This window comes from Apteryx rowi, unplaced genomic scaffold, assembly GCF_003343035.1.
Source record: "Apteryx rowi isolate R43461 unplaced genomic scaffold, aptRow1 scaffold_345, whole genome shotgun sequence".
Lineage (NCBI taxonomy): Eukaryota > Metazoa > Chordata > Aves > Apterygiformes > Apterygidae > Apteryx > Apteryx rowi.
The window spans coordinates 488,601-502,856 of NW_020449919.1; the positions used below are offsets into that span (position 1 = coordinate 488,601).

At 38.0% G+C, this 14,256-nt stretch overlaps 1 protein-coding gene across 9 annotated transcripts in view; it reads left to right on the top strand.

Annotated features, from left to right (window-relative positions):
* FAM172A (family with sequence similarity 172 member A) overlaps window positions 1-14,256 on the top strand; it is a 302,076-nt gene that overhangs the window by 271 nt on the left and 287,549 nt on the right. The window lies entirely within an intron of this gene.

Below are 14,256 nucleotides of genomic sequence, written 5' to 3' on the forward strand. Positions count from 1 at the left end.
AGCGCCGTGAGGGCGGCGGGGTGCGGAGCGCAGCCTGACCCGCCGCCGGGACGGGACCTCCCCCCATAAGTAGTGTCACTGATTTCGGGGCTCCCGTTTCGGTGTCTTCTCCAAGCACTCCGCAAAGGTGCATCGCAGTRAAGAAACTTCGCCAGGAGAAACTGCCCTCTCTTCAGCGCTTGTTTAAATGCATCTTCCCTGAGCTGCCCTTCTTCAGGAGCTGCCTACCCAGCACGTTGGGAGTAGGCTTAACGTCAGGCTTGGGTGTGCTTCTCGACCGAAGGGGGTACCGCTTTAATTGCGTGAATAAGATGCTGTGTCTCYGTCCCCAGAATGAATCTGGTCATTACAGCATGACTTGGTTGTGTGAGAGCAGCCATACTAGTGAACTGTTTTCATTGCTCTGGTACCTGTAGTTTTGTATTGCACTGTCAGGCTTGCAAATACATTCAAAATATGAATCATTGTGGCATGCCAAGGAGGCACACTACAAACACATTGTTAGTCAAACTTGGGAAAACACAGTCACAGTTCCATGTTCTTCCTTGGATTTTTGCATTTTCCAGGCCTAGCTGTTTACCACTTTTGTACCTGTAATTAGTTCACTGATTTACACTTTTTAAACAGCTTTTGGATATTTGGATTGAGAATTCAATTAGAAATAGAGGATAATTGCTATTTCTCTTGTTTTTTATAGTATTTTTTTCAAAATGCAGGATCATAGTCATTACTGCTGCTTTTTAGTACTTTCAGCCACTTTCTCTAAATAAGACATCTGTTTTCCCTGTTACAAGCTTTCCCTAATACAAGCTTTCCTTACAATCTTAAGTGTCAGAAAGTTACTGCATGAACATACTTCTCCTGGCTTAATAATATAGCTAGGTTTGAGTGGTAATTTTTTCATTCCGAGTTTTGCTTTGATAGTTATATGTGATTGAAAACTTMTTTTTGGACTGAAATTTCTCATAGTAGGTCTGGCAGCTTAGAAAGCTTCATAAAATATTTGTCATTTCTGTGTTATCCAGCCATAAATGTAGGAAGAATATTTTTCATTTTAAATTATTACTGCTGTTTGTTTTTGGTTTGGCAGCTAGGTAACTCAAAGTTCATTATTCTAAAACATCAGATGTGTGTCTATGGTTCCTTTTGAAAAACATGTACTTTGCCTTTTAAAGAAATGTTGGCTTTTTTCTGTTTTCTTTCAAAACTAAAACTGAAGCTTTGATGGAGAATGGTACTGCTTGTCTTTTAGGTAGTTAACTTTTAACTGTGGTGTTACTTGAGCCCAGCTGCTCAGTCTCATGTAAGCCTGGTAAACAAGTCTTAACAAAATGTAGCATCTACTTTGCAGTATTTCCACATGAATTTTTTGGCTAAGGCAGTAAGTCCAATTAAGCAGGCAGTGGAGCCTGGGCATGATATACCATTGTTGACAGAGAAGTATTCCAAGATCAACAGCAGTGATAAAGGTATCTGTGTTCTTAACTGCATAGTGATTCAGTGACAAAGTAAAGAGTAGGATGGTGGCAATATTTGCCTTTGCAGAAGCATAAATAGCACCAGTACAGCAAAAAGGAGGGGTTCTTTTAGTAATCACTAATATTTTCTTGGAATTGTTAATGAGAGTGTAGGTGACAGAGGGTGGTAACGCATTATGTTACCCATGGTAAAGCTGCACTGATGGTAGCATATTGGTTGGAGAATGCCTGCAAGATGTTAAAATTAGATATTTGGTAATCATGTGAAAGGAGGCAAAAATGTGTAGGGAAGACTCCTACAGCCTTAGTAGCTGAAGGGACATAAGGGATTGGAGGGTATCACAGAGTGATACCAATGTAAAATACAGCAAGTCGGTTTCTGTTTACTGCACTGAATTTGGAATGCAGCATATCTAGTATACTGAGAGTTTTAAATATTATCATCTACATTTTCTTCACTTTTTTTTATATTTCTTCCAATAAAAAGCCTTCTTTGCTCACCAAGCTACTGGCCTTCGTAGGGTCTCTCTAGGCAAACATCAGCCCCAGGCTATGGCTAGACTGGTTGCTGAAGTCACTGCCATTACCTCTTCCCAGCAGCTTGATGCCTGCCTGTTTCCTGGAGGTCTCATGTGCGATCCTTGGTGTTAGTGTAAATGCTCCCTAACCTCTCTCTGTCAAAACATGCTGAGTTAACACAGGTGTAATATTTATAGTGTTTAAGCTGACCTGACTCTCTTTGTCTAAAATAGTTTAGCAGGTGCTGGTAGGAGTAGCAATGAGATGAAAACTTCCAGCAGGGCAGCAGTACTGAGCAGCTGGAGGTGTGGACAAGGGCATCGTCATTTCAGAAGCGTAGTACACACTTAGAGTGCTGTCTGTCATACTAAAATACCTTTAATTATTGGAGTTTTTCTGGATTTTGTTCATTTTCTTCAGTTTGCTTTTTCAGTGTTTGTAGCCGATTATGAATATACGTTAATCTGTTAGTTGTCTTGACCATAGTTTTTACTGAATTGTATTTTGTGCAGTAACTAGCTAATGTTTGGGAGAGCTCCTTGTAATTACTCAATGATGTTTTATCTGCTGGTTTCTTCTTTTTGGTTCACAACCTTATTATTTTTCCTCCTGAAGACTCAGCACTGACTTTGGAGGTTTTGTCCATGCCAAGTTCTATAGAAAAAGTTCTGAGTGCAACTCTATTCCTGGTACTTTGAATTTGACCCACTGTTCCTTTAGGGAACAATGTGCTGTGGTGACAGAGGAGTTTTTCAGAGTTACAACAGATTCCTGGAATTCTTTGAAGTAAGGCATACRTACAAAGAGTGAATAGATTTTTTTTTTCCTTTTTTTCCCCACTTGCTTACTGAAACAAGTTGGTTAACACTTGGCATGAAAACATCTGCTTATGAAATTTAATGCTGCCCTATGATTTTTTTGTGTGTGTGTGCCTTAGAAGAGACAATTTTTCTCTTTATAAGTATGGATGTGCATTTACCTACTTAGTCTGTAGATCAGTTTCACAGATTCACACTGAGTGGAATTCCTGAGGTATAATTTAATGGGTTTAAGAATAGTTATTTTACAGGAGTGTTGTTCAGTGTTTTAAGTGTTGGGATTAGAATGTGTGTTTATACACATGCAGGCACACACACACCTTTTTTTTTCTTGAGTGGCCTTTTTTTTTTTTGAGAGAGAGAGAGAGAACTTAATATTTAACTACTCACAGTATTCCTTACACTGTTCTTCTAATGTGATTGAACCTTTCTGGAAGGTGAAAAGATAGTGTTCAATTTTGTATAATACTTGAGCTTTCTGCTCAACTTGCCATCAGATATCTGTAAGTGCCAGTTTTGGTAGTGATTTTTGTTTTACAGCTGACTGTGTAAAAGAACTAGGCTCAGACCACCAAGTCATTTCACTTTGGCCACAGATCACAGATCCCTCAAAAGGGAGTGCTCAGGGTGCAGTTTCACAGCAGTTCACGTAGGTTGATGTTCCCACTGCTGCTGAAAGGAGCAGCCCTCCTTTCTCCTCTGACAGTGGCTGTGCCTTTCTCCCTGGCCTTTCTGGTGGGGGTAGTGATCAAGTGGCTGCATAGTGAGCCAGGTAAGGAAACCAATCCAGCTAATACAAAACTAGAGAAATAAAATGCTCCCTTTCAGTTGTATCAGTTTGCTCGCAAGTGCTAGTGCCAACCCAAGGAAAGATGTGGGAATGCTTGGTTTGGAATGGAGAGGTGGGAAGAAGGATAAGAAAAGGACCACTTCCTCTGAAAGTGCTCTGTTAGATGGGCTTCAGCAAATCATGAAACTGCAGCCTGAGTTACGCTGTTCTTGAATTGGCTCCAGATGAAAGCTCCTTTACCAGTTTCTTAAGCAGTCTGCTCTTCTGAGTTAATTATTGATGATACTGCTGGTGAGAATGGTGCCCTGCTCTGTGGGCTAGTGCAGTCTTTATGTAACTGCCTTTATTTCTGGTCACACTCTCCCAGAAAGGGTTTCAGTCATATTGACTTCCTGCTTGATGTAACCAGTCTAATACTGCAATTTATATTCTGCTGAGCTGGTGTCCAGAAGAGGAAAGTTGGACTACGTATAGTTAAGCAGCTAATTGTGTTTCTGCAATACAGTTACTGAAGTTTCAGTAATCTTGCAGTTTCCTGTTGCCCAGCAGAAGTTGAAGGGCAACAGTTTCTATTAAACCTGCTATACAGAGGTTTTAGTCTCTGTAGTATTGATTTTTTAACACTTACCTGAAATAAGCATTGCCTTAGCAGCTGTAGTATTAGCTAAATCAATATATCTAGTACATCAGTTAATTTAGGAAACTTTTCTTGTCAGCAAATAAGGGTTTTCTCAGTCAGGTGAAGAAAAAATTTTAAACAATTGTCTTTATTGTACCCTTAGAAAGAAAAATGATGGTTAAAATCAAAATGAGCTGTAAGCCTTATCAAGTGGATTGCTAATTAGCCAATTCTGGCATTGACTGAAAGCAGGTCCCTACCTGATGCACTCCTAGTGATGCCAAATGTTAAAGTTATCGTGCATAGCTTAATGAAATGTATGTACAAAAACGGTTAAAGTTGTTTTGGCATGGGCCTGACAGTTTTATGTTTCTTCATGCTTGTGTGTTTAAAGCCTGACCCACAACATTACATGGTCCTAATTTTTGCATGTTTTCTCTTGTTTGTCATCAGTTGTTCATAGGGAAGTTTTCGTGTTTACTGCCAATTTCAGGTCAAGGTTTGATCTAAACATAATTTTTTTGAGAGGGGCTTAGTGAAAAATGGTTTTTACTGTGCTGAAAATATTCCAGAGTACTGTAAGTATCTCTAGGCATCTCCAAGATGTGGATAAAAAATACAAAATTTAATAGGAAGATAGCTTTGGAAAGTGTGAACCCTTTCCCAAGAGAAGTTAGTCTGGATTTGTCTGAATTATAAGCTTAATAAAGTTGCCATTTTCCATTTGCAATTAAATGTTTTAGATATTTGTTCTGAATTCTCTGGACATTTCAGCTGCGGTGTTCATACTCTGATGGCCTACTGAGCTTTCTTCACCACATCAGCTTTATGCAGCTTGCATGCCAAAAGCTCCTGGTGGGACACAGGGAAAATGGGTTCTCCTGTTTCTCTTCATGCCTTAACTGAAGTATATTTTGGCTTAGAAACAGGTGTAGTGGACCTCATTCTGGTCTTATTCTTGCTGCTTGCTGGGAGCTGGTAGTTCTGTTGTACTTCACAGCTGTCACATTCCTCTATGCTAGAAGGGAAACTATCCCATTTTTTTAAAATAATTACTACTTGTCTGAGAAGATGCACAAGGTGGTTCTGATTGATCATGTTGTCAATATGCCACATAAACTCCAAGTTGTTTTCAATGTTGTGTCAAAGACCAAGCCTGACAGATAGTATAGTTGGTTATGGTTTCTTTTAAAGTTCTGCAAGCCTGGCTTCACAAAGCATTTGAAATTCACATTTGAGTGAATATAATATTTATGCATAGCACCATTAGCATATAATCCATGCAAATCTCCATCTTCTCATTTAAGTAAAGAAGATGCTAAACCATATTCTTTCCTTGCTTCCTTTATTTTTGTCCTAAGGACAAGAGTATAGCCAAGCAACCCTGAAAGCTTCTAACTTTTTTTCCAACAAGCGACTGTGTAATTTATCTTGCAGAATGTATGTGTTATAAACCCATCTCAAGAAATAAGATGTTGAAATGAGTAAGAGGAGCAGATTTAAATAAAAACAGAAATTGCAGTCAAAAACAAAACTGGAAGTATTTTAAAAGAAGAAATATGGTAACAGGATTGCTTGGTAGTGAAAGAGCCATTATATAAAGGCATTATGGAAATATGGCAAAATGAGGGATAAACAGCTGTGCATACACTCATGTGTGCACACACGCTTTCTCTCTCAGGATAATAGTACACAGAGTGAAAGAGTATTTCTCCACTGAAGCATTTGATTAAATCTTGTGAAATAAAACCTAAACTACTGAGAATCACATATCTATATGGTGATAAGTCACAAGCTACAAGACTCTATTAATGTAGCTGCCCACCTCTGGGCCAAGGAGACGGAGAGCAAGCAGAGTCATCAAAATCAACAAATTATTATAATTGCAAACTCACACTTGGTACATGCTCATCAACAAGACAAAATTTAGCGGAGCTTTCTTGTTACTTTATTTTTAAATGTTTCCTCTTTTTTTTCAGAACAATGGACTTTGAAATTCACAAGAATAAACTATTGCCTATTTTAATGATCATTTTTGAGTCCTTGTTCTGCTTCGTCTCTCTCTGTGTTTCTTTCTTGTCTCCTTGGGTCCATGTTGGCAAATCAAACTAAAGAATTTTCAGGCAGCAACTGTATGTTCTTGCCTTGTTCTGTCATCTAAGTTATACCATGTAATGAACTGAATCTGGGAACTGGTAAGTTAAAAGTAAACTCTTAAAATAAAGGTTGTTTTAACTCAGATCAGTTCCCTCTTCTGATTTAACTCTGATCTGGTTTCCTGAACTGGTTCACTAAGCATTGCTACAAACAGTTTTACAACTGTTTGCACAACTGAGGGGGTAGCACAAGTAGGGGGTGGGCCTGCTTAAGTCGTTTTGCAAAAAATGTGTTTGGGAATATGTTCTTTGATTCCAAGACCTGCGGGCAGGACCTGTCTTTGTTCTGTATTTGTTCTTTATGACATAGTGGGGTACTTGTTATCTCTCCAGATGAAGTTGAACACAGCTTTCCCTTGGATTGGATGTAACATTTCTCAGCATAAGAAATTGTCCTCAATTTTCAGAAATTTCAAGCATGTTCTGATAATGGCAGCCCGAAAGCTCCGGGTTATCTTGCTCAGTCTTATGTCCACTGTGATAATGAAACTTTATTTCCAACAAGATGCAATAGATGCTTAACCACCATAGTATGTGAGATTTCATATCTGTAGCAAACATCAGCTAGTATTCTGACTTGTACTTTATTTCTTAAGACGTGATTTTCTGTTGTCAGTGACTCAGAAACAGACAATGACATTTTTGGCATACAATGCCATTTGTTCTCCATTGTTGCTGTTTCTAAATAGGTTATATCTATTTTTTTTAAACATTTCATTCATGTGAATCATCCCACCAGCTTCACAAGTGTCAGATAGATTGAACTTCTACTCCAGAAGGAGTGCGTTAAGTTCCTGTTCATTATCTTCCTCACATCAGTCTGTGGGCAGTTAAGGGTGGGGGTTTTTTTGTTTTTTTTTGTCTTCTCATTCTTTGTTTTGTTACTTATATTCTTTGTCTTTTTTTTTTTTTTTTTTTTTTTNAATAAAAATTAGGATAAATGCTTAAGGAGTGATTGTGAAAGGACCACACCAAAATAACCAGTAGTTTGAATTATTGCAAGAGTAGGGCGGCTGGTCCAGGGAAGGGAACATGAGATGGGAAATCCAGTTCCTTAATGATACTAGGCCATATCTGCATTTTCTTGGGATGAGAAAGAAAGCTTAAGTACCTGGTTTGAGTCGGGCAGAAACTGATTTTTTCAAAGCTAGTTGTACATTCCTGTGAGAAGTTCAGGTTTTGACTACTTGGTGATGTCCAGTGGAAACATTTAGAGAACACTCTGTTAAAAAGTTCCTGAAAAGCTCTGTGTCAGTAGTACTCTATAGAGTATTATTGACAGGAATATAGGAAAACTTTGTGTGTGTGGTAGTATTTAAGCTTCCCAGAAAAGATTCGTGGTGTTTTTTGTTTGCTTGTTTTAAATTGCACCCCTCACAGCAATATAGAATAGCAGATAGATAAATTTTAATGGTTTACTTTGAGAGATGCTGGTAAATACAAAAAAAGTAAAATTACCATGAGGGTCATCAAATGTGGGAATGGGGCCAAGAGAAGCTGTGGAATCTCTATCCTACATGTTCAAAACTTGACTGGACAAGTCCCTAAGCATCCTGTTCTTATTAGACCTGCTTTTAGCAGGAGGTTGGAGTAGATGACCTCCAGAGGTCCCTTCTAATATACATGATTCTGTGCTACAGTACCTCCGTGTTTTGGATAAGAAACCTGATATTTGGCAAGGTCTGCTTTTGTGTCAGGTATCAACTTCTTCAGTTTTAGTACATAAAAATCCAAATATTCTACCTGTACGAAACATACTCTGCCCTTTTTGTTGGTTGGACTCATGTACACCAGCTGCAGAGAGCAGCTGAGCATGCTTGTTCCAACACTGGACTGTAAAGCTAAACTTCTGTGATGACTAGCCAATGTTGTTTTGATTGGCCTATGGTGAGGGTGGATGGAGAACAGGGATTTTGGTCTGACCAAATGCTCAGCAGCATTCTTATCCCCATGCTAGTTCTGCAATAGCAAGAAGAATGAAACCAGCTGATTTAATTAAAGTGGACAAACGGGAGTTTGGAATGAGCAGTTGAGTTGGCAGTGTCTCTGCTGAAACTCTTGAGATAAAAGGACAAACTAGGACAGCTTGGAGAAGAGGAGATTGAAATGGTACTAGAAGCTCTCAGGGCAGAATAAGGCAAAGTGGGACAAGGAGCTAGTGAGAGAAACGGAAAGAATGATCAAGAGGCACTTAATTGTGTGGGAGGAGAAATTGGGGATGGGAAAAACATTAGGGTCACACTTGGAGCTGAAGACAGAAAGGTCAGACAAAAAGCTGAATAGCTCCTTATCAAGTGAGCACCTTCATTCTGTGCATTGACAGAGGCAGAAGTCCAGTGGAAGAGAACAAATGTGATTATGTCTTCATTTTGTTAATGGCTTGGATGATGATGGCATAGACAGTACATGTATTAATTTTACAGAAAGCAGCAAGCTGGGAGAGAATTTGAGTTCTGCAAAGGATAAATTTAGAATTTTAGATGGCTTAAAAAATTAGAGAAACAACATGAAATAAATAATGCAGTTTAAAAGGACAAATGCAAAATGCTATGCTTAGATTAGATAGTTCCCTACATAAATACAAAATAGCAATAGTTCTAGAAAAAAAGGATTCCAGATTTTTAGATGAATCATAATCTGAACATGAGTCAATAATACTGTGCTTCTGCACAAAAGGTAATTATTCTACCAGGATGCATAGTTAGAAGTGCCATATTTAAATATGTGACATGATAATTTCACTTTGTTCCACATTGCTCAGGCCTCAGCTGGTACTCCTTTGGTCAGTTTTGGCATCACATTTAAGAAAGGTTTTAAGCCAGTTGGAGAGTCTTTCTGGGGAAAGCAGTGTGAGTGCTCAGAAATCTAGAAAAAAAAAAGTAATGTGGAAAGTTGGAAAGAATTCTAGTTTGCTCAGACTAGAGGAGACTAAGAAAGACATGATAGCAGTCTCCAGTTATGGGAAAGGATGTTACAAAGAGAAAGAGTAGAAACTTTCTCGATGTCTATAAGTCAAGAGGTAAAGGGCTGCAGCAAAAGACATTTAAGTTAGGAAAAATATTCTTATGATAAGGGTAGTTTAACATTGGAGTAGACTTCTATTTAAAGCCAAAATACTAAGTCAAACAGGCTAGTTCAGTGGCCATCAAGAACAATGGAGGATGTGTTTTCTCTGTAGTTGCTGGAAGATGTGTGCTCCCACACCCCTTAGGTAGAGAGGAGAACTAAAACTGTCACGGGAGAGGTCTCCTGTTGCATTTCATTCAACAGGGTCATCAGGCACAGCTGGGGAAGCAGAGCAAGAGACAGGAGGCTTGACAGTTTGGATGTCTGTTTGCTGAAGCTCAAGGTGGTACAAGCATGAGTTTAGCTGACGATGTGAGCATAATTTCAGGGAGGTTGTGGAGTATTCAGCATTAGTATTTTTTTAAAAGAGTTTAGGCAAAACTGTTAGGCAAATATTTAGCTATAGATGATGCTGACTTTGAGAAGTAGGGGAGAATGAGGTGAATTCTTTTCTTTGTTTTGATTTTCTCCACTTTGATTTTTGTGTAAGACTGGATTTTAGTGCATGTACACAAGGAAGCTGAAATAAGTTTGTGCAAGCAACCTTAATTCTGATATTTCCTGATACCTGAGGACTTGATTTCACAATTTTTTAATAATGTCTTTGTGTAATAAATGCACTCATATTTGGCATACACTATCATCTATGGAAAGCAGAGAAACTTTTAAAGGTTTTATTCATCCTCTGCAAGGTGATTTTAACCAGCTTGAAGTTGTTTTAATGTACTAAAAAAAGGTGGTTACCAATAGAATGAGTAATATCCAGTGTTGTCAGCCTTCACAAATTACTCATGGCTATAGCCCTGATGGTTTTGACAGTTTCATGGTGATACATTTGGGCTGTTTCACTCAAATTGGAGAATCGGAAAGAAATTCCTAAGAACGCAAAACTGAAACCCCAAGACCACAATTCTAGGTCTTGCTCATCCACGGTTTGCTCATAACAATCGTCACATCTTTTATTATAACCTGTTCATTGCTATTGTGGGGCATAACTAACATATGTATAAGTGTGTGTGTATATACATGTATATACATGTGTATTGTATGTGTGTATATACACACACACATTTGAATATATATATGCACACACACAAACATGCTTTTTATGTATCAACTTATTACGCACTTTGAATTTTTCTCATCTTCACAGAATCATTGTCTAGAGCACCTCTCCTGCTCAGAGGAGGGTCATCTCGAACAGGTTGCTCAGGGCCGTGTCTACTCAAGTTTTGAATATCTCCGAGGATGGTGACTCCACAGCCTCTCTGAGCAATCTGTTCCAGTGGTTGACCACCCTCACAGTAAAAAAGTGTTTTCTTAAGTTTAAACAGAATTTCCTGTATTTCAGTTTGTGACCATTGCCTCTTGTCCTTTCACTCCGTACTAATGAGAAGAGTCTGGCTCCATCTTCTTTAATCTCCCCGCATCAGATATTTATACACGTTCATAAGATTGCCCCTGAGCCTTCTCTTCTCAAGGCTGAACGGTTTCAGCTCTCTCAGCCTCTCCTCGTATGACAAGACTCACTCCTGTAGTGCCATGTCTCTCTTGTGCTGGGGAGCCCACAACTGGACCCAGCACTCCAGATGTGTCTCACCAGTGCCAAGTAGAGGGGAAGGATCACCTCCCTTGACCTGCTGGCAATGCTCTTCCTAGTGCAGCCCAAGCTGCCAGAACCTTATTTATTAATTTGTTTTTTCAGGTCTCATTTTAAGCTTTTGAGCAACTTTAGATACATACACTCTAGAAAATGTTTTMTGCTGTCTTCTAAATTGTGGAATTTCCGTTTTCCAAATGATAACAGCTTGAAGCAATATTCATTATGTTTTGTGAAGCTTCAGAGAGAGTAACACAAGAGCTGTATCCATTGGAATGGAGACATTTGCTTAACTGATTCTTGCAAGACTGAGAAATAGCAGATTTTAAAGTTCAGTCATTTTTAGTCACTTTGAATTTTAACGTATTTTGGCGTTGCTTTCTGTTTGAATTTGAGGTCTGTACCTGATTCTCTCGGTAATTAAATACCTGGCTAGTCAAGACATTTTATCAGAAATACAAGAATAATATTTCTCTATCATAGATGTTATATTGCCTTTGGTTTTAAAACACTTGAGTCCTAATTTCAAATCACTTTTGGAAGTGGAGTTTATACTACTTACAGTTTCCAGTGCTTTGAGAATCCTGCTCCTACCCTTGCCCACCTCCCCATTTTTGGGGTCCTAATGAGATTTTTTTCTCACCTTCTGGCTTTGTGCCAGAATTATGGTGAAGAAAGTATATCTCAAATTTGGTCTACCATCACTGACCTACTTTTATTAACATTTTTTGCAAAACTGCTTTCCATGTGCTTTTTTCCTCATTTCATGTTCTATTGTATCCTTTTTCAAGGTTTACAATAAAATTAGTACCAAAGCATGGAAAGTCTGAAAATTCTGGTTTCTCTCAAGATTTTGTTTCTCTTTCTTTTTCCCCCTGCCCAGCAAAAGGGATTCAGGGCAAAAAAATTTTGCCTCTTCAGAGTATTTCACATTTCTAAGATGTTCTTACTGGAACATGCTGCTTCTGCTTTCATTTGGGAGCGTATTAAAAATATGAAGGATTGGAGAAATAATGGTTACATTTTTACTTGGAGTAGTTTGGATTCTTAAAACATTTTTTTGCCATGCTGTAAATTTTCTTGCTAGTGATGTGATAGTTTTCTTTACAGGCTGTGTTTATACTGCTGACATGACCTTATAATGCTCCGTATAGCTTTCATTTCATTTTTAAATACGGATTCTTGTTTACATAGGGATAAGCTACTATTGTTGTAATGCCTGTAGATTTTCTTGAAGTTCATCAGTTACGTGACAAACTCTTTGCATTGCCTATAATGTGTTTTTCAATAGTCTCTTGTTACACTGGACGAGGCTGGTGTTGGTTCATATTTTTTCAATGCAACATACCATATCATGTATCCTTGCTGTTCCTGCATTAATTTTCATGTAGACTCAGGAAGCAATGTGATCAGCTACTGTGGAGGTTGACATAAAAGTAAGTACCTTAATATGGACAGACCTTAGTATACATGTATTTTATTTACCTGCCTTTTTAGGGTTAGGGTTTATCTATCTGATCTTAAGGTGACATAAAAGTAGAGTTACACAACAGATCATTTACCTTTTTCCTATTATTACTGTTCTTCATGGATGAATGCTGTTGTAGCTGTTTATTTTTCAGCTATCACTCTGTTCAAATCAGTAGGTTGTGTTTAGCTGCACATTCCTTCTAAGAAGGCGTCCAATCTCTATCTGAAATCATTAAGAAGTGAAGAGTCCACTACTTCCTGTGCCACTTTGTTTTAACGGTCACTCATTGTCATTTGTGAGAGAGATTATTTATTAACTTGGACACAAAGAACAATAAAAGAGGTGTTAAAGGAAGCCCTCTCTTCACTGATACTCATTTTAAATACATGGAATGATAAGGAAATTTTAGAAGATGAGAAAAGTGCTGATGTGTGTCAATATTTGATAGAAGACGATGGGTCAACTCAGACAATTAGAGACTGCTTAGCTGACTGTCAAAACGTGGGTAAAATAATGGAATCCTAATGGAAAATTCTTATTAATGAATAATTAAATGACAGTAAACTTTGTTTTGTTCTTTCAGATTCTGAGTTTGCTTGATTAAATTTACTGTTTCAGTATAGTAGATTTAAGATTATGTAAACTGAGTACTTTAGGATAATCTCATTCAACCTTCAAGAYTGTTTAGTTTGAGTAGAATAGCCACTTACTGAGGCATTTAATGTCTTTCTGGAAAAGTTCAAGTAGCAGTTTTCAGGAGTGATGGTCTTCAGTAAATACTGCTTTAGCAGTGATCCCAGGAAATAATGTAAAATCATTACCATTAAAATTTGTTGTCAAGCCAGTGATAAATAACAAAGAATTTAGGTGTATTGGTATAATGCAGTCATTTGGTAAGTTAGGTCTAAACAACCTAAAAATGTTTTAGAAAGGCAAATCAGATTTTCAGAACTAAAAGAAATCAAGAAAAATGAGGGACTCTTCCCTGTGAATCCACCACTCTAGCTGTGTTTGGCTTGCATAATGTTGTCACTTAGTACTGAAAAAATTAAAAGGGACACAGAAACTGGAAAAAAATGACTTGGGGGTTAGAACAAAAATTTTAAAGTGAGAGACTCTGCTAAACTTTTTTATCAGAAAAAAAGCATAATATGACTTGATTGTAACATCTAATCAAGTAGGGAAAAATAGGAAGATGGAACTTAGCATACAAAAGCATAGTAATAACAACCAATGACTGAAGCCAGAGTTATTCAAACTGGAAATAAACTACCAAAGAGAGTGCCTATCCTTTCAAACTAAGTATTTTGTATAAGGCAGTGGTGGACTCTTTATCTCATAATGACTTCAAATTGAGATTGGATGCCTTTCTAGAAGAAATGTTGTTAAACACAGGTGATTGATCTTAGAGAATGGTAGCTGAAGGAAATATAAGGGCCTCTGATTGACAGGAAGTCATTCTGGGTGATTTCATGGGCCCAGGCCTGAACCTCTGTGAGTCTTCCAAGCAAAAGCTACAAATTTCTGGTGTTGCTTTTTTGTCAGACTAAGTTACATCTCCAGTCTCTTTCTTCCCACTGCACCTGCTGCTTGTATCTGCATATCTTTGAGTTTGGTGGCACTTGGCTGAACTCCACTATATCATGCATTCTGCAGTGCTTTACAAAATTTAAGACAGTTTCCCTCCTCAGTAGGGATTCATTCATGCTGGTAGGAAGTGCAGTGTTTTCCACAAAACA